This window comes from Gorilla gorilla, chromosome X (genome assembly GCF_029281585.2).
Source record: "Gorilla gorilla gorilla isolate KB3781 chromosome X, NHGRI_mGorGor1-v2.1_pri, whole genome shotgun sequence".
Classification (NCBI taxonomy): domain Eukaryota; kingdom Metazoa; phylum Chordata; class Mammalia; order Primates; family Hominidae; genus Gorilla; species Gorilla gorilla.
The window spans coordinates 13310769-13330387 of NC_073247.2; the positions used below are offsets into that span (position 1 = coordinate 13310769).

At 44.2% G+C, this 19619-nt stretch overlaps 1 protein-coding gene across 1 annotated transcript in view; it reads left to right on the forward strand.

Moving 5' to 3' along the window:
- The first annotated feature begins 366 nt into the window (after positions 1 to 366).
- Positions 367 to 19619, forward strand: part of ARSF (arylsulfatase F) — a 71902-nt gene continuing 52649 nt past the window's right edge. The window contains exon 1 of the mRNA XM_031005770.3: positions 367 to 818. The gene's annotated coding sequence lies outside the window, so the exon portion shown is untranslated. The remainder of the gene's footprint in view (positions 819 to 19619) is intronic.

Sequence of the window (19619 nt, forward strand, 5' to 3'; positions counted from 1 at the left end):
TCAGACACGTGAAAGGGTAGAAAGACTCAGTGGTGACACACAGTGTAGTCCCTCTCACAGCCAGCACACTTCAATCCACCCTACTAAAACCCAGGCCACAGTTTAGTTCCTCATTTTTAAATAAAAGTGGGAGACATGGCATGTAAGGATGAGGAAAGGCGGAGAGAGCGACCCCCATTTGGGCACTCCTTTTGGTTCTCTGGTTCCTCTACTTGCAAGTATTTGTGTAAGTGGGAAAAGCTTGAGGGCATGCCAGGTCAAACAAGAAGCTTCCTGTTACATATTATGTCTGTGCTTGTTCACATTTTAAACTGCTGCACACATTACACCAGAGAAAATTCCAGCCCAAAGGTCAACCTGCAACCATTCAGTTCCTAAGTCCTCTATTTTGCTCTTTTCTTTTCTGCCTACTTTAAATCTTCTGTGTACTTTTTGTTCTTTTCTTTTCTTTCTTTTTTTTTTTTTTTTTGAGACAGAGTCTTGCTCTGTCACCCAGGCTGGAGTGCAATGGCGCTATCTACTGCAGCCTCTGCCTTCCAGGTTCAAGCGATTCTCCTGCCTCAGCCTCCCCAGTAGCTGGGATTACAGACGTGCGCCACCACGTCTACGTAATTTTTGTATTTTTAGTGGAGACAGGCTCTCACCGTGTTGACCAGGCTGGTCTCGAACTCCCGACCTCAAGTGATCCGCCGGCCTCGGCCTCCCAAAGTGCTGGGATTACAGGCGTGAACCACCACTCCTGGCCCTTCTGTTACTTTTCCACTGCTGTTGAGATAGAAGTCACTGTTGGGATCCAACCTTTTTGTTTGTGTAAACTGGTGAGTTTGTGTTGATATCTCTTGCTAGAGTTCTGAAGTAAAAGCTATAGGATCTTTGTGTGAGTGTGCATGCGTGTTTAGATGTGTTTATGTACATGCACATATGTGTGCACATACATACATTTTTTACGTGCTTTAGCCCTGAATTGTCAAATTGGCTTCAAGTCAAAGAGTACTCATAAATTAAATAATAAGCCAAAAGCTTTTCAAGTTCACATGACTTACATAAATCTTTAATAAATAAGCTGGCTTTAAAATTATTGGTACGATAGTATTAGAAATATCTTAAAAATTGTCAGCATACATGTTTGTTTGCATTTACTGATCAAGCAGTTTCATATTTACCTCTGACAGATATTGTAAGGTGTCAAAATTTGGCATAAGGCTTACAAAACTATAAACCCAGCAACCCAGCATGAAACACAATAATCTTTGTTTCTGTACTTTTTGAGAAATAAGACATTTAATGTTATTAGTGTAGTAAAACTAGCTAAATCCCAAGTTATCAGTAAAATATCTATATATTTAAAATTTTTGCTTAGGCAAACACAGAAAATTCATAGACTATAAAAATGGTTAACAGGGAAATAACTTTAAATGATGACTATCAGAGTTTTCACAGATAATCTAGGTAAAAGATTTTATAAAATTAATTAGGTAAATGTAATGAAACAAATGCCTGTAAATAAATATAATTTAGAATCTAAAGTTAAATAATAGATATTCACTAAATGTCTGGGCCATTTTCAATTTAAATAAATTGTATTATAGAAAAACTTTTCTAAAAAATATGTTCTTATTCAAAGCTAAGTTATTTTCATCTAATTCCATGTTTATTTATTTATATTTTTTGAGATGGAGCCTCGCTCTGTCTCCCAGGCTGGAGTGCAATGGTGCAGTCTCAGCTCACTGCATCCTCTGCCTCCCAGGTTCAAGCGATTCTCCTGCCTCAGCCTCCCCAGTAGCTGGGATTACAGGTGCCCACCACCATGCCTGGCTAATGTTTGTAATTTTAGTAGAGATAGGGGTCTTGCCATGTTGGCCAGGCTGGTCTCGAACTCCTGACCTCAGGTGATCCACCCACCTAAGCCTCCCAAAGTGCTGGGATAACAGGTGCAAGCCACCGCACCCGGCCAGATTCTAGGTTTATTTAAGGGTTATTTATGAAATATGGTAAAAGGAACCAAGAAACAAGAGATGTAAAGAAAGTTAGGCTGCGTGTATTGGGTCACACCTGTAATCCCAGCACTTTGGGAGGCTGAGGCAGGCGGATCATGAGGTCAGGAGTTTGAGACCAGCCTGACCAACACAGTGAAACCCCACCTCTACTAAAAATATAAAAATTAGTCAGGCATGGTGGCACGTGCCTGTAATCCCAGCTACTCAGGAGGCCGAGGTAGGAGAATTGCTTGCACCCGGGAGGCAGAGGTTGCAGTGAGCCAAGATCGTGCCACTGCACTCCAGGCTGGGTGACAGAGCGAGACTACTCCATCTCAAAAAAAAAAGAAGAAAGTTACAAGGAGGTATTTTTGGTAAGAAATGTTAAAAGAAAAATAATTTTGTATGAGAAAGAATCTTGTTGTTTAAGAGATATGTTTAGGACAGAACAGAAAATCCAAGCAGGTTGTATATGGTCTGTGCAAGTCATAATACAGTCTGTAAAAAAGGAATTCAAAAAAATTTTTATGTAATTAAGTTTGCTATAACTAAAAGGAAATTATAATCATTCTAGGTATTGGACTTCAATAATAAAAATACAGTAATGCAAAAGGAGATCATTGGTTAGAACAAGATTTTCTTAAAATGCTGATGTACTCAGTGAAATTGCAAGAAGTTTTTTATTTTTGAATTCCATAATCTCTTCTTGAAATTCTTCAGATGGACATCCTAGGGGTTCCACTTCTGCTGCATCCTGCTTGCCTCAGAGCTTTCCCTCTTTTGAAAAGGCCTGGGATGGTAACTCTCTCCTTCAACTTTTGCTGGCTCCCGTAATTTTTTAAAAATTAATAGTCTAAAGGAAGAGAGAGAAGTTTTGAAAACAGGCAAGTGAAAAATGTTATAGGATGTGCCTCTATCTGTGTGTCTGTCTACAAGTTTATTTATTGTCTGTTTGTTTGATTGGTTTATTTTGGAGACAGGGTCTCACTCTGTCACCCAGGCTGGAGCGCAGTGGTGTGATCTTGGTTCACTCTTCCCTTGAGCACTGGGCTCAAGGGATCCTCCTGCCTCACCTCAGCCATCCATGTAGCTGGAACCACAGGTGCATACTATCTCGCCCAGCTAATTTTTTGTATTTTTTATGTAGAGATGGGGTTTTGCCATGTTGGCCAGGCTGGTCTCAGTCCTGAGCTCAAGCGATCCACCCGTCTTGGCCTCCTAAAGTGCTAGGATTACAGGCGTGCGGCACCATGCCTGGCCTTGTCTGTAAGTTTCTATCTGTCATGAGGAAGTAATATTTCAGTACCAAATTATATGAAAGAGCTCTAATCAAATGGCTTAAAGAAAAGTAAGTGCTTATCAGACAACCAAAAGCTAGCTCAGATGCTTTTAATTGACATTCCTTTAGTAATCTTTGGTAAGACTAATTTGGTAAATTTAATTTCAAAATCCTGTCCAGTGGTTTAAAATCTTAGAGTCACGTTAGATGGGACTGTTCCCCTGACCTTGACCCCCTTGGTGGGCAGGAACTGGAGTGGCTCATGTTACTCAGCCTGCAGTTTGTGGACAGCTATGTGTTAACAGCTCAGTGAAGGGTCAAGGTGACAGCCTTCTGCACCTGTCCTTTTGGACACCGACTTCTTGTTTGGTGTCCAAGAATCATCAGGTCACACAAACCGAAAGATGATGAATGTGGAGGACTTTATTGAGCGGTGGAAGTGGCTCTTGGTGGAAGAGGAGCTGGAAAGGGGATGGTGTGTGAAGAAGGTGATGTTTCTCTGAAGCCTAGCCTTCTCTGGCTGGGCTCCCCTCCAAAACCACATCGTCTGAAGTTAGTCATGTTTATCTGTAGTCTCCAATGCTCAGTTACTTCTCTGCTCGCCACTCAGTAGCTTGTATCCCTGCCGGTCAGCTGCTTGTGTTGCTTTTTTCTTTCTCTTTTTCGTTTTTCTTCCTGCCAGCTGGTCTGGTCCTTATGGGCACAGGATAGGGGGCAGGGCAGGCCATAAAGGCAATCATCTGGGCAGAGAAACGAGGTCAGCTGCTTTCACTAGGGCCGAGTTTCCAGAATTGAGGTTGTAGTTTAGCCGGGAGCCCAGCCATCCTGTATCAATGTTAGATTAAATTAGGCAATCCTAGGTTTGGCACTGGAAGTTAGGGTTACTGGGAGTTGGAATAGTAGGAGAGTAAGATGTATTTTTGGTGAGGTTTATAAAAACACAAAGATGTGGTTTTTGCCAAAGAAAATGTAATGTTTAGAGGCTATTTCAAGGTCACTTTAAAATAAATGGAAAATTATGTAGATAAAACTCATTGGAGAAAGAGAAAAATAAAGAGGTGGGGAATGAGAAACCTTTGACTTTTGGGTGGCCACGTGGTCACACATGGTAATGAAGTGGCATCATTGTCTGGGGTAAATACCCGAGATTCATTGTCTCATGGCCACAGAAAACGAGGACGTGGACACACAGAATGAGGTTGAGAGCAGAAGTTTAATAGGCAAAAGAAAGAGAAGAGCTCTCTGCAGCAGAGCGGGGTCCTGGAGAAGTGGGTTGCTGCTTCTTTGCTGAAATGCAGCAAGTTTTATAGATGAGCTTGAGGAGGCAGTGTATGATTTACATAGGACGCAAAAGATTGGTTGGACCAGGTGTACCATTTGCATAGGGCACGTAAAGCTGGTTAGGACTAGATGTGTCATTTGCATAGGGCATGAAAAACTGGCCTAATCTTTTTTTTTTTTTTTTTTTTTTGAGATAGAATTTTGCTCTTGTTGCCCAGGCTGGAGTGCAATGGTGCCATCTCAGCTCACTGCAACCTCCGCCTCCCGGGTTCAAGTGATTCTCCTGCCTCAGCCTCCTGAGTAGCTGGGATTACAGGTGCCTGCCACCACACCTGGCTGATTTCGTACTTTTAGTACAGATGGGGTTTCTCCATGTTGGTCAGGCTGGTCTCAAACTCCTGACCTCAGGTGATCTGCCCACCTCGGTGCCTAATCTTTTATTATGCAGATGGACTCTTTACCTGGCTAGTGCCATGTCGCCTGTTTTTTTTGTTTGTTTTGTTTTGTTTTTTGAGACGGAGTTTCACTCATTTTGCCCAGGCTGGGGTGCAGTGGCGTGATCTTGGCCTAATGCAACCTCTGCCTCCTGAGTTCAAGCAATTCTCCTGCCTCAGCCTCCTGAGCAGCTGGGATTACAGGCATGTGCCACCACGCCTGGCTAATTTTTGTATTTTTTTAAGTAGAGACGGGGTTTCACCATGTTGGCCAGGCTGGTCTCGAACTCCTAACCTCAGATGATCCGCCCGCCTCGGCCTCCCAGAGTGCTGAGATTACAGGCGTGAGCCACTGCGCCTGGCCTCTGGTTTTTTACTGTACACGTGGTGACAAAGAAAAGGGAAGATGGAGCCTCCATGTTGAACATACCTGGCTTCCAGGTAGCCCTTTCCCATTGGCACAGCTGCCAGCATTTACCCATGCAAGCTTCCAGCTTGCTTATCTATGCCTGCAGCTCTATTTTCCAGGCTGCTCTTTGTTAAAAAGAAATGTTTTGGGGGCTCCTTTTTAAAAAGGGAAATTCTGCCTAGGACTCTTTTACCCTCACTATCTGCCTGAATAATTTCTTTCTAGTTCCTCTATCAGTAAGGAGATGCAGCTGGCTTGTCTTCAGTCACTAAAGGTCAAAGCCACCAGAGGAATTTAGAGTTGGATCCTACTCATAGTCCCAGGGAATTTAGTTCACTGGATGTATAGCAAATGCAAATTAATAAGGAAAAAGTGCACTATTCAGTCCCTTGCTTACTGCCTCTGTAGTTGCTAAAATGAAAGTAAAAGAGCGCTGCCTTGGGCGTGAAGGCGGCACCAAGCTCAGATGTGGGTCTGTCTCAGATCAGGCCAGTGACCTCAAAGCTTCCTACACAAGGAAAAATTAAGCCACGTCAACCAAAAGTTACCTCTGAGACCTGTGATTACCAAGAAGATAGACATGTGGAGGAAGGGCAAAACCAAGTAACTATTAAACCCAGAGGCTATTTACAGGGCTGTTCAGTCTTTTGGCTTCCCTGGGCCACACTGGAAGAAAAATTGTCTTGGGCCATGCATAAAATACACAAACACTAATGATAGCTGATGAGAAAAAAAAAAGGCAAGAAAATGTCATAACATTTTCAGAAAGTTTACACATTTGTGTTGGGCCACATTCAAAGCTGTCCTGAGCCACCTGCGGCCCGCGGGCCGTGGATTGGACAAGCTTGAAAAGGAATTGGTTCATCTTCTAGACTGGTATCGTCAGCTTCCCGAGTTCCCTTTTCTAAAATGGGTTGTAAGAATGACTAGTTTAAGAACAGTATGTTTATTTATTTATTTTTTTTGAGAAAGGGTCTCATTCTGTCACCCAGACTGGAGTGCAGTGGCATGATCTCAGCTCATCGCAACCTCCACCTCCTGGGTTCAAGTAATTCTCCCACCTCAGCCTCCTGAGAAGCTGGGATTACAGGCACATGCCACCATGCCCGGCTAATTTTTCTATTTTTTGGTAGAGATGGAATTTCACCATGTTGGCCAGACTGCTCTTGAACTCCTGACCTCAGGTGATCTGCCCACCTTGGCCTCCCAAAGTGCTGGGATTACAGGCGTGATCCACTCTGCCCAGCCGAGATGTTTAATTTTGAAATGCCACAGAAAGAAAGAGCATGTTTGGGCTGGTGCAGGGCCCGCGGCTCACTCACCACTAAACACTTGCTGATGAGTGTATGGGACCCAGATGCACAGGAAGTTTTCCCTGAGGAAATGGCCAGCCTGGTGGACTAGGTAAACACCACTACAAGGCCTGTTTATCCTGAAAAGGGGACTGCCCAGCCCTCCCTATAAAATGCCAAGTGGAGCACCCTAGATAAAGCAGCTGATGTGCTTCATATGCAAGCCATGTGGGATTGGCTTAACGATGACCGGGATATTCACCAGCTGAATATGCCCATTACCCAATGTATTAGTCCGTTTTCATGCCGCTGATAAAGACATACCCGAGATTGGGCAATTTACAAAAGAAAGGGGGGTAATTAGACTTACAGTCCCACGTGGCTGGGGAAGCCTCACGATCATGGTGGAGGGCAGGGAGGAACAAGTCACATCTTACATGGATGGTGGCAGGCAAAGAGAGAGAGCCGAGCGAAAGGAGTTTCTCCTTGTAAAACCATCAGATCTCGTGAGACTCATTCACTACCACGAGAACAATATGGAGGAAACCGCCACCAGAATTCAATTATCTCCCACCAGGTCCCTCCCACAACAATGGGAATGATGGGAGATACAATTCAAGATGGGCTTTGGGTGTGGACACAGTCAAACTATATCACCGAGGTCACAGTGTGAAAGGAAAATAAATCTCAGGACCCCAACATCACTAAGCCAAGGGAAGAGTCAAGCTGGGAACTGTGTCAGGCAGGCCTGCCTCCCATTTGATTCTTAAATAAGACAGCTACAAAGATAAGAAGCTACATACCCCCCTCACAATTTGTGCTTAAGGAAATTCCTTGTGGACAAAGGACAGACGGAACTCAAAGTCATCCTTCCAAGGCTCCCCTGAGACAAATGCTTATCTGATAACTTCCTCTGCCCCATTGCTTATGTAAAAGTACAGATTCACGGAGCCAGCCTAAGTTGTGTATTCAGTGGAAAGCTGATCAAGGACTCAAAAGAATGTAACCTTTTGTCTCTTGTCTACTTCTAATCTGAAAGCTCCCACTCCAAGTTGTCCTGAATTACCGAACTGAGCCCATGTATGTCTTACACATATTGATTGATGTCTCATGTCTCCCTAAAATATATACAAGCAAGCTGTGCCCTGAACACCTTGGGCACATGTCGTCAGGACTTCCTGAGGCTGTGTCACAGGTGCACGTTCTCAACCTTGGTAAAAGAAACTTTCTAAATTGACTGAGACCTGTCTCAGATATTTTGGGTTCACAGTAGATTCTCAGTGTATTAATGATGTTATGGGAAGAACTGTGAAGCTCATAAATTTGGAAAGGAAAGGTTTATTTCTATAAATGTTGTGGTTCAAGGGTCCCCTTCTACAAGAGCACCCCAGGTGACATGACTCTTGCAGAATCAAACAATGGTTGGAGAAACCTTATCAAATTTGCAGTTGTAGCTTTCCCTCATGGGTCTTACAGATGCTACCAAAAGACTAGGGTGTCAACGAGAAGAGACAAACTGTAAATTTTTTTAAGAGGTTTATTCTGAGCCAAATATGAGTGACCATGGCCGCCCATGACACAGACTTCAGGAGATCCTGAGAACATGCGCCCAATGTGGTCTGAGGACAGCTTGGTTTTCTACATTTTAGGGAGACATGAGACATCGATCAATACATGTAAGACATACATTGTTTCCGTTCAAAAAAGGTGAGATAACTCAAAGTGGGGGATGCCAGCTCATGGATGGACAAGACACAAAAGGTTGCATTCTTTTCGGTCTTTGATCAGAATACACAATTTACATGTGACGGAGGTTGGGGGGTGGGGGTGGTGGGTAGAGGAATAGTGACTGATGCCTGTTCAGTGAATCTGCATGTTTGCGTAAACAATAGGGCAGGGGAATCTATCAGATATGCATTTGTCTCAGGTGAGCAGAGAGGGCTGACTTTCACTTCTGTCTCTCCTTTGACCCACACCTGTGAAGATAAGCCAAGGTGAAATTGAACAGAACTGTTTTAGGGTAAAGATCTTGAGGTCCACAAAAAATTTCTTTGTGGGCAAATTATGAAAGAGGTATGTAGCTTCTTGTTTTGTTTGTTTGTTTTTGTCTCCATAGCTGTCTTATTTAGGAGAAAATGGGAGGCAGGTTTTTCTGACACAGTTCCCAGCTTGCCTTTTCCCCTTGGCTTGGGGATTTTGGTTTCCTTTCACTAATTAACAAACAAAATTAATAAATTAACAAACAAAAACAGGGAAGGGAAAAGTGAGTCAAAGGGCTCATGCCAGAAGGGTGGAAATCTTTAGATAATTATTTTGTTATTATTATTAATTTTTCTTTTTTTGAGATGGAGTTTTGCTCTTGTTGCCCAGGCTGACATGCAATGGTGCCATCTCGGCTCACTGCAACCCCGCCTCCCAGGTTCAAGTGATTCTCCTGCCTCAACCTCCTGAGTAGCTGGGATTACAGGCACCTGCCACCACGCCCAGCTAATTTTTTTTTGTATTTTTAGTAGAGACGAAGTTTCACAATGTTGGCCAGGCTGGAATCTTTAGATAATTGTTAAGAAATAAAAGAAAAGGAAAATTGATGGAGTTAAAACAAAAGACTTTACAACATGATCAAAGGTTGGGTGGGCCACAGGGAGCCCCAACTGGTCCCCCAACATGAAGGGGCCCCATGCCAGTTTTCTTCATTTGCCTCAGATTGGAGAAGTTTAAGAAAAATTGAGGCTGGGCATGGTGGCTCAAGCCTGTAATCCCAGAACTTTGGGAGGCCAAGGCAGGCGGATCATCTGAGGTCAGGAGTTCGAGACCAGGCTGGCCAACATGGTGAAACCCCGTCTCTACTAAAAATACAAAAAAATTTGCTGGGCGTCGTGGCACGCACCTGTAATCCCAGCTACTCAGGAGGCTGAGGCAGGAGAATCGCTTGAACCCAGGAGGCAGAGGTTGCACTGAGCAGAGATCATGCCATTGCACTCCAGCCTGGGCAACAAGAGCGAAACTCTGTCTCAAAAAAAAAAAAAAAAAGTTTTAGAGCAGGAATGAAAAGAAGGAAAGTACACTTGGAAGACGGCCAAGTAGCTGACCTAAGAGATCAAGTGTATGGTTGGCCTTTAGACTTGGGGTTTTATAGGTTGGCATGCTTCTGGAGTCTTGTGTCCCTTCGCCGCTGAGTCTTCCCTTGGGGTGGGCTGTCCACACGCACAGTGGCCCGCCAGCACTCGGGAGGGGAGCATGCGCAGTGTGTTTACTGGAGTCGGACGCATGCTCACTTGAGGCGTTCTTCCCTTACCAGCTGAATGTTCCTAGAAGGTTATAGACCAGTTAAACTCCACCGTTTTGCTTCTCAGTGTGCATGCTTGAGCCCACTCACTCACCTCCTGAGATCGTATTGGGAAGCTGCTGACCACCAGTTTTAGGTGTTTTCTATTTACTGGGAGACGGCCTTTCCCTGGTGCTGACTGTGACCAATTATGATTTTAGAGAGACAGTTTAATAACCGCCTGATGCTCGCCTGACATTCCTGGTGGGGCTGGGGAGAGCCTTTCCTGCCCTGCTCATGCCTGACTAGCTACCTACTATAACAATAACTGAACTCTTTCTACCAATTTCCAGTGAGAAAATCTATGCATCTATCTATGACCTGCAAGCCCCCACTTTGAAGTGTGTCACCTTTCCTGGCTGAACCAATGTCCATCTTACATGTATTGAGGGGTGTCTTATGTCTCCCTAAAATGCATAAAACCAATCTGTAACTCAACAACCCTGAGCACATGTTCTCGGGATCTCCTGAGGCCTGTGCTATGGGCCAGTAGTCACTCATATTTGGCTCAGAATAAATATCTTAGAATAGTTTACAGAGTTTGACCCTTTTCATCAGCAGAGGCATACACTCTTGCTATGGGATGTTAACCGAAGCTAATGGAAATAATGGTGTCCAAAAGAGTTCCGTGATGAAACATAAATGGTTCGTGTAGGACCTGCTACCTGGGGAATGCAAAGATAATATACAAGGAGGGAGCTTCTTTTTCCTCTTCAGACTGACTCTGTAACTATGTGAGAAGATTTTTGCCTTCCAAAGTTATTAGTGTGTTCATTTTTATCTCTTAGGAAAAAAGTGGCAAAGTTGGAGATGGTGTACACTTTCCTTTATTGCTTGATTGAGGTTAAAAATTTGGCCAGGCATGGTGGCTCACTCCTGTAATCACAGCATTTTGAGAGCCCAAGGCCAAGTATAGCTTGAGCCAAGAAGTTCAAGACCAGCCTGGGCAGCATAACGAGACCTTGTCTCTACAAAAAATAAAAAAATTAGCTGGGTGTGGTGGTGAACACCTGTAATCACATCTACTTGGGGGGCTGAGGTGGGAGGATTGCTTGAGCTCAGGAGCCGGAGGTTGCAGTGAGCCAAGATTATACCACTGCACTCCAGCCTGGGCAACCAAGCGAGATGCTGTCTCAAAGCAACAACAACAACAAAAAGAACAACAAAAAACAAAAAAACCTTGTATTGTATTGTCACCCATCAGATTATTTTTAACTAATTTTATTTTAATCACTTACTGTTGAGTCACCTCTGAGATTTTCTATTCCAGTGGCGTCCTTATAAAATGAAGCTTCCTTGTCAACTGCACTTGTTATAACACCGAGCTTCTGCTAAGAAAAAGCAAATGCATAAGTCTGTATAACCTATCTCCCATGACAGGGTCTATGCCTCGCTGTATTTAAGCATTCATTTTAGTTTTCAGCAATGTAGTACTTTCACCTACATTTTGTCAAATTCAAACACTTGCAATACTTCATTTATTTTTTCTGCATGTCCTTCATATTTTGGCTTTGCTAGTCCACTTTGGCCAAAAAGCTTTGATTCTTCAAGTATAGGCCTAAATATCCTATCTTAAGCATGGGTGTAATTTTCTTCTATTACCAACAGAGGTTCTTTTATAGTTTTTGAAATCACTGATTAAAAAGAAACAGCTCAAATTATATTCTACTGTAAAAATGATACATTCAGCCTGGGCACGGTCAGTCACATCTGTAATCACAACACGTTGGGAGGCTGAGGCAGGAGGATCACTTGAGTCCAGGAGTTGAGGCTGCAGTGAGCTGTGATCACACCACTGCACTCTAGTGTGGGTGACAGTGAGACCCTGTCTCAAAAAAAAAAAAAAAAAGATACATTCAAAGAAGTCAAAATAAAACAGTATAAAACCTATCTCCCTGATTGCAGCTACCTTTTTCTATGCATACGCCTGCAATCCTTTTACACCTATCACACACTAAAAATGTTTTACAATTATTGTTATTGCACACAGAAGGCATCTAGGAATGTTTTAAAGAACCTGTCTCTCTGAAGTTCATCCTGCTTATCTAACTTGTCTATCAAGGAAATTATTTTCTTGATTATTATTGCTGAGAAAGACTGGGTGAGGTCGCTACCCCAGAATTAGCAGATGCAAATCAGGAGGAAGTGAACAGGCTGCAGATTAGCAAGTTCTGGCATGGGGTGAGGCAATGGCAGAAAATTGGTTTCCTGGGAACTATGCCCAGGAGCTAGCCTGACATCGTGAGAAAGCTCCCAACATTCATGATGAGTTGCATATTAAATTCCAGGGGAGGGCACTGTAGGTAAGATGGACCACATTTGGAAATACACTTTTTCAGACGTTTTATTTAGGGAGAATTTCTGACATGTCCTCCGATAATTTGAACTTCCTTGATTTGCAGTTGTACATTGAGAGATCATTTCTTGGTCAAAATAAATGTTCAGCAGGTGTGAATGCTGTATCCACAACTTTTTTTTTTTTTTTTTGAGACAGTCTCACTCTGTTGCCCGGGGTGAAGTACAGTGGTGTGATCTCAGCTCACTGCAACCTCTGCCTCCCGAATTCAAGCAATTCTAGTGCCTCAGCCTCCCGAGTAGCTGGGATTACAGGCATGTGCCACCATGCCTGGCTAATTACAACTTAATTTTTCAATTTGGGCAGATTTACAAAACTATCAAGCTATTACCCTGCAGCATCCTTAGCCCTAAGCTTGTCACTACTTGTAATGTATTTTTATTTTATTTATTTATTTTTTGAGACAGAGTTTCACTCTTGTTGCCCAGGCTGGGGTGCAGTGGCATGATCGCGGCTCACTGCAAACTCCACCTCCTGAGTTCAAGCGATTCTCTTGCCTCAGCCTTCTGGACCACAGGTGCATGCCACCACGCCTGGGTAAATTTTGTTTTTTTTTTTTTTTGAGATGGAGTTTCGTTCTTGTCATTCAGGCTAGAGTGCAATGGTGCGATCTTGGCTTACTGCAACCTCCACCTCCCAGGTTCAAGCGACTTTCCTGCCTCAGCCTCCCAAGTAGCTGGGATTACAGATGCCCACCACCACACCCGGCTAATTTTTGTATTTTTAGTAGAGACAGGGTTTCACCACGTTGGCCAGGCTGGTCTCGAACTCCTGACCTCAGGTGATCCACCTGCCTCGGCCTTCCAAAGTGCTGGGATTACAGGCATGAACCACTGCACCCAGCCTACCTACTGTACTTTTTTTCGGAGACACACTGTAGTTTCTCAAGAAAGAATGCCTGTTCCTGGTCCCAGCTGCACACTCACTTTACAGTGTGTGCTGTACTTGGTCAAGTGTATTGATATTGAAACACAAGCCAGAGTGGATGGACCTTGATCATAAATCATGGGGCAGCTCTCCTTCACTGTCAGATAAAATCCAAATTCTCTATTACTACCTCCAAGGTCCCAGCATTGACGATCTGTTCTTTTCTTCCTGAAGGGACATCACCCCCGGTTCTCAGGGTGTCTCCTCTCAGGCTTCTTACAAATGCCTTTCCTCAGGAATGTGGCTCCACAATGACTTTTTTTTATTAAAAAATTTGCAGCCTATAATCAGCCTCCTCTATTATTATTATTATTATTATTAATTGTTATTATCATTACTTGAAATAGGGGGAGAGTCTCACTGTGTGGTCCAGACTGGTTTCAAACTCCTTGTCTCAAACCATCCTCTTGCCTTGACCTCCCACAGTGCTGGGATGACAGGTGTGAGCCCCCGCACCTAAGTGTCCTCTTAAAACCCGTGAAGTCTTTTAGGGCTGTCTACTTTTCTCTATGGAATTCAAATCGCTAAGCATTCATGAAAGTTTAGATAAGGTGGAAATAAATCCAACCTTTAGGATGGATGCATGAAACTGCTCTCTTTTTTTTTTTTTTTTTTTGGTAGAGTTTTGCTGTTGTTGCCCAGGCTGGAGTGCAACGGCACGATCTCGGCTCACTGCAATCTCCACCTCCCAGGTTCAAGCGATTCTCCTGCCTCAGCCTCCCGAATAGCTAGGATTACAGGCATGTGCCACTACGCCTGGCTAATATTTTTTGTATTTAGTAGAGACAGGGTTTCACCATATTGGTCGGGCTGGTCTTGAACTCCTGACCTCAGGCGATCTACCCACTTCAGCCTCCCAAAAGTGCTGGGATTACAGGCATGAGCCACCACATCCAGCCAAAACTGCACTTAAAATCCAATCTTTGGCCGGGCGCAGTGACTCATGCCTGTAATCCCAGCACTTTGGGAGGCCAAGACGGGCAGATCACCTGAGGTCAGGAGTTCGAGACCAGCCTGACCAACATGGAGAAACCTTGTCTCTACTAAAATACATAATTGGCTGAGCATGGTGCCACATGCCTGTAATCCCAGCTACTCGGAAGGCTGAGGCAAGAGTATCACTTGAACCTGGGAGGCGGAGGTTGCAGTGAGCCCAGATCGCACCACTGCACTCCAGCCTGGGCAACAAGAGCAAAACTCCGTTTCAAAAAAAAAAAAAAAAAAATGTCTAATATTGTCCCCAATTCCTACTTTTGGGAGTAAACTATGCCTATTTCAAACTATTGCTGGACAAGATTGCCTGGTTTCTGCTTCCCCTTATCCCTCTTGTTCAAGTCAACCAGTCAGGAAATATAAAGAATGATCAAGGAAACCTCCAAGTTAACACAGAAATACGTATATAAGGTGAATGCTGTCTGCAGACAGCTTATGGCCCCATGGTACTAGCCATCATAGCACATGGCAAAGTTGTCCTATTGTCTCTGCTGTCAGCCCCTGCATGGAAGACCAAATAAAGGTGCTGGGACAGAAGGATGAAAAGGAATCCTAGGATAAATATCTCATCTTCATCATCCCTGGGTTGGATAATTCTGAGGGTCTGTCGTTGAATCTCAGTGTTTCTGCACAGGACTCAGCTTCAATAGCCCAGTGGCAAGCTGCTTCATAAGTACAACCTCTACTGGCTTCCTGCCTTTCCCTGTCTCTCTTCCTCTTTCCCTGACCAATGCTCCCTCAATTACCTCCCTAATAACCTACTTGGAGTTAAGGTTTGAAAAAGAAATGCAGCATCATTCTTTTTGTCTTAAATTTTTAATTAAAAAAATTTTTTTTCGAGATGGGATCTTGCTTTGTTGCCCGGGCTGTAGAACAGTGGTGGAATTACGATACGGCTCATTGCAGCCTCAAACCCTTTGGCTGAAGTAATCCTCCCATGTCAGCCTCCTGAGTAACTGGGACCACAGGTGTGTGCCACCATGCCTGGATAATTTTTGTAAAATATTTTTTGTAGAGACAGGGTCTCACTAGTTGCCCAGGCTGGTCTCAAACTCCCAGGCTCAATCAATCTGCCTGTCTCCACCTCCCAAGGTGTTGGGATTACAGGCGTGAGCCACTGCGCCGGGTCGCACCGTAATTACTATTTTTTTTTGGAAATGAAGTTCCCTCTGTCACCCAGGCTGGAGCACAGTGGCGCTATCTCGGCTCACTGCAACCTCTGCCTCCCGGGTTCAAGTGATTCTCCTGTCTCAGCCTCCTGAGTAGTTGGGATTACAGTCATGTGCCACCACACCTGGCTAATTTTTATATTTTTAGTAGAGACGGGGTTTCGCCCTGTTGGCCCGGCTGGTCTCGAACTCCTGGGCTCAAGCCGTCTGCTTGCCTCAACTCCCAAAGTGGTGAGATTCCAGGCGTGAGCCACCACTCCTGGACGAAGCATCATTCTTAATTTCAATGTCTAGTCTAGGCATTTAAAAGAATTGAACATATTGGATCGTATCAAAACAACATCTTGTTGAAGAGAATGACCCTCTCCACCCAACCTGAAACAGATGGAGGCAGTGCTGACTTTATCTCAAATCTTAAACAAAATCTGCTTCACTCAATTTTCTTGTAGACAGGCCGACTGCTTTATTAGAAAACGGGAGAACATTGACCTTTTTCTATGATTCTCTTCCGATCACCCTAGGTAGAATTCCTTTCACTTTCTAACCTGTGTCTGTTTCAACCCAGGATACATTAAGCTTGTTGTCTGTGACACTTTATTGAACTTTTTAATAGCCACGACTGACACTGATCCTCTCTGCTGAGAGAGGAGCTATTCTGATTCCATTCATTGTCACTCCTAAGTCTACCCTGGAAGTCAGATGCTCAGGTGGGATTTTATAAATATTCCATGAACAAATGAACTTTGGCTTTGGGGTAAAAGAGTGGGTTGCCCATCATTTGATAGATCCCTGGATATTTTTTCATAAAAAACACCCTAGCAGGTTGCTTATTGCAAAATGACATGTGTCATATCTTCTCTGGAGCTGAATATTGTTAAGCAAAATTTATATTAATGAGAAGCAAAAAAAAGTTTGTTTGTTTTGCTTTGCTTCAGCAAGAATTATCTGTTGCATCAGAAATGCAGGGAGCACTTTTGCTCTTTATTAGCGTTTTTTTCCCCAGAAACTCTGACATTACTAGGACACTGTCATCTGTGATCTGCTTAAAAGCTCCCTTCAGCTCCTGGAAGAGTGGGTGGTTCTGATTCTCTTTTGGTGAGATGGTTTATGGAGCCCTCTTCATCCCATAATTCTGAAGAGTAACAGTCAGAACGTCTTATTAGGGGGCAGCTGAAATTGTCTAGGGAATGTGGCTAGGGAGTGTCGTCATCTTTACATCAAAGCCTATGCACAGATAACACACCAATCTTGATTTCACCCATGAGAAAAGTGAACTCCAAGAATTTCAGGAATGTAGACGTGTCGATGATAAACATTGCATTTATTACAATTTCACTTTATTTCCTAGAAGAGGGAACATTATATTTCCTGGCCAGATGCTACCCTTTGAAAGAAATGCAAACTTTGATAAAATAGACATGCTATCAATTTCCTTAGGGGAGCTTTATCTTCACTGGGTCACTATACCCAGCATGACAGTAAAGTCTTCCATGTGTTTCTTGTCCCAGTGGAAAAAAATACATAGAAAAGCTATGTACAAGGACTGTATTAAGATTCATCTATGTCTTTCAGAGATGGCAGGCAAGTGCCATTTCTGAACAATTTGGGTGAAGTCAGACACATGCACCTTACCCCGACAACCACTCAATGGACAGCAGAACATTGCAAATCATGACCTGTAATAGGACTGTCTTTGACTTACACAGCTCAGGAAACAACACTTGGTTTGGTCAAAGGTTTGTTCCTTTTCATTTTGTGTTCTAGTGTTTTCTTTTCCTGCCCTTATGACAGTTGTGTGCAATGGCATTATTGCATTAAATAGACACGACTGATTAGGTAGCATGAACCATAGTTTAGAATTTGGCTAAGTGTGGCTATGTTACTGTTTGTTTTTTCTTTTTCTTTTTTTAGGAGATAGGGTCTTGCTGTGTTGCCCAGGCTGGAGTACAGTGGCTATTCAGACATGTGATTCCACCACTGATCAGCACGAGAGTTTTGACCTGCTGCATTTGTGACTTAGGGTGGTTCACCAGGCCTTAGGCAGCCTGGTGGTCTTCTGCTCCTGGGAGGTCACCATGCTGGTGCTGAATGTAGTGCAGATACTTGATCAGCCTAGCGCACCATAGCCCAGAACTTCCGGGCCCAAGCGATCCCCCACCTCAGTCTCCTGAGTAGCCGGGACCACAGGCAGGCTACCTGCTGTTTTTGTCAACATAAAAGGGAGTCAGAAAAGGCAGAACATATCAAGATCAGTAAATCTAGGCTGGGCATGATGGCTCACACCTATAATCACAGTGCTTCATGAGGCCAAGGCAGGAGGATTCTTTGAGGCCAGGAGTTCAAAACCAGCCTGGGCAATATAGGGAGACCTTGTCTCTACAAAAAAATAGAAAATAAAGAAATTACCCAGGTGCAGTGGTGCATGCCTGTAGTTCCAGCCACTCCAGAGGCTGAGACTGGAGGATCTTTCGAGCTTAGGAGGCTGAGGCTGCAGCGAGCTCTTATCACACCAGTGCACTCCAGCTTGGGTGACAGAATGAGACCCTGTCTCTAAAAGAAAAAGAAAAAAAGAGATTAGTAAATTGTTTAGAAACCAAGATTTTACCATGAGCAGTTGCACGAAGGTGGAAAACCTTTCTGTGATTATAAGTAGGGATTCTGAAAGAAGTCCTCAAAGTGAATACTTATTCCATGGAGAAACAGAATGAATTGAGAGAGTCCTGGAAGCTGGGAGGAGAGGAATCTGTAGAAAGCAGAGTCACTTAACTAATTCACCAATGAGACTGCAAACCGATGGTCATGGAGCTGCCATGGGAATCTGAATTACAGTCACTTTTATTCTTTGTATTTTATTGTTTGGGTTGAAAATGCGGCCAGGCATGGTGGCTCATGCTTGTAATCCCAGCACTTTGGGAGGCTGGGGTGGGTGGATCACCTGAGATCAGGAGTTTGAGACCAGCCTGACCAATATGGTGAAACCCCGTCTCTACTAAAAATACAAAAATTGGGATTCCATTCCAAGATGGCCAAATAGAAACAGTTCCGGTCTACAGCTCCCAGTGTGATCAACACAGAAAATGGGTGATTTCTGCATTTCCAACTGAGGTATCTTGTTCATCTAATTGGGATTGGTTGCACAGTGGGTGCGGCCCACAGAGGGCAAGCCGAAACAGGGCAGGGCATTGCCTCACCTGGGAAGTGTCAGAGGATTTCCCTTTCCTAGCCAAGGAAGCTGTGACAGACTGTACCTGGAAAATTGGGACACTCTCGCCCACATACTGCACTTTTCCAATGGTCTTAGCAAAGAGCACACCAGGAGATTATATCCTGCACCTGGCTCGGCAGGTCCCACGCCCACAGAGCCTTGCTCACTGCTAGCACAGCAGTCTGAGATTGAACTGTGAGGCAGCAGCCTGGCTGGGGGGGTGGGCATCCAACATTGCTGAGGCTTGAGTAGGTAAACAAAGCGGCCAGGGAAGCTCGAACTGGGCAGAGCCCACTGCAGCTCAGCAAGGCCTACTGCCTCTGTAGATTCCACCTCTGGGGGCAGGGTATAGCTGAACAAAAGGCAGCAGAAACTTCTGCAGACTTAAACGTCCCTGTCTGACAGCTCTGAAGAGAGCAGTGGTGCTCCCAGCATGGTGTTTGAGCTCTGAGAATGGACAGACTGCTTCCTCAAGTGGGTCCCTGACCCCCTTGTAGCCTAACTGGGAGACACCTCCCAGTGGGGGCCAACTGACAACTCATACAGGTGGTGCCCCTCTGGGACAAAGCTTCCAGAGGAAGGATCAGGTAGCAATATTTGCTGTTCTGCAATATTTGCTGTTCTGCAGCCTCCACTGGTGATATCCAGGCAAACAGGGTCTGGAGTGGACCTCCAGCAAACTCCAACAGACCTGCAGCTGAGGGACCTGACTGTCAGAAGGAAAACTAACAAACAGAAAGGAATAGCATCAACATCAACAAAAAGGACATCCACACCAAAACTCCATCTGTAGGTCACCAGCATCAAAGACAAAAGGTAGGTAAAACCACAAAGATGGAGAGAAACCAGAGCAGAAAAGCTGAAAATTCTAAAAACCAGAGTGCCTCTTCTCCTCCAAAGGGTTGCAGCTCCTCGCCAGCAACGGAACAAAGCTGGATGGAGAATGACTTTGGCAAGCTGACAGAAGTAGGCT